We start from the raw sequence: 562 nt of genomic DNA, 5'->3' as shown, positions 1-562 counted from the left end.
TTATATACATGTGGAATGTATCATTTTCCTTTACAAGTATTTAGGATTCCAGTGTTATTTCAGTGGAGTGCGTCTGCCAGGTGAATGTAAACTACGGGAAATTAGGATTTGTGTCAGAATGATTCATTTTGCCATTCTCAGCAATTACCCAGTTTCAGGGCATTGTGAGCCCAAGAAGAGAAAGAGACTGATGAGAAAGAGACTGACTGCTGAATGACACCCTTGTCCCTCAATTCTGCTGTTCCCTAATTTATGATAAAACTGGCCTCAATCCATGAAAATTGTTTTGACGGATTCCCTTTTAAGCTTAGCTTTTTCCCTTTTCCTTTTAACACGCATCCATTATCATTCTTTCCAGTGGTTGCTTTCTGAGCTTGAATTTGAACAAACTAATTTGCACAAGGGGAAAATGAGTGACTAAGAGATTTTATTTTACACAAGAACAATTGTAAGACAAATAACAACAGCATTTCTCATGTCAGCTTCTTGTAATATTTCATGGAAAATGAGACAGGGAATTTAATAATAGGAAGAGAACATTTAGTGTGTGGAGGCCATATCC

The 562-nt window shown here is 37.0% G+C and overlaps 1 protein-coding gene across 1 annotated transcript in view; it reads right to left on the bottom strand.

Moving 5' to 3' along the window:
• Positions 1–410: 410 nt before the first annotated feature.
• Rit2 (Ras like without CAAX 2) overlaps positions 411–562 on the bottom strand; it is a 292855-nt gene continuing 292703 nt past the window's right edge. The window contains exon 5 of the mRNA XM_034518692.1: positions 411–562. This exon is cut by the window's right edge and continues 1070 nt beyond it. The gene's annotated coding sequence lies outside the window, so the exon portion shown is untranslated.

Source organism: Arvicanthis niloticus, chromosome 14 (assembly GCF_011762505.2).
Source record: "Arvicanthis niloticus isolate mArvNil1 chromosome 14, mArvNil1.pat.X, whole genome shotgun sequence".
Classification (NCBI taxonomy): Eukaryota; Metazoa; Chordata; class Mammalia; order Rodentia; family Muridae; genus Arvicanthis; species Arvicanthis niloticus.
This window is presented reverse-complemented; position numbering and strand designations above follow the sequence as displayed.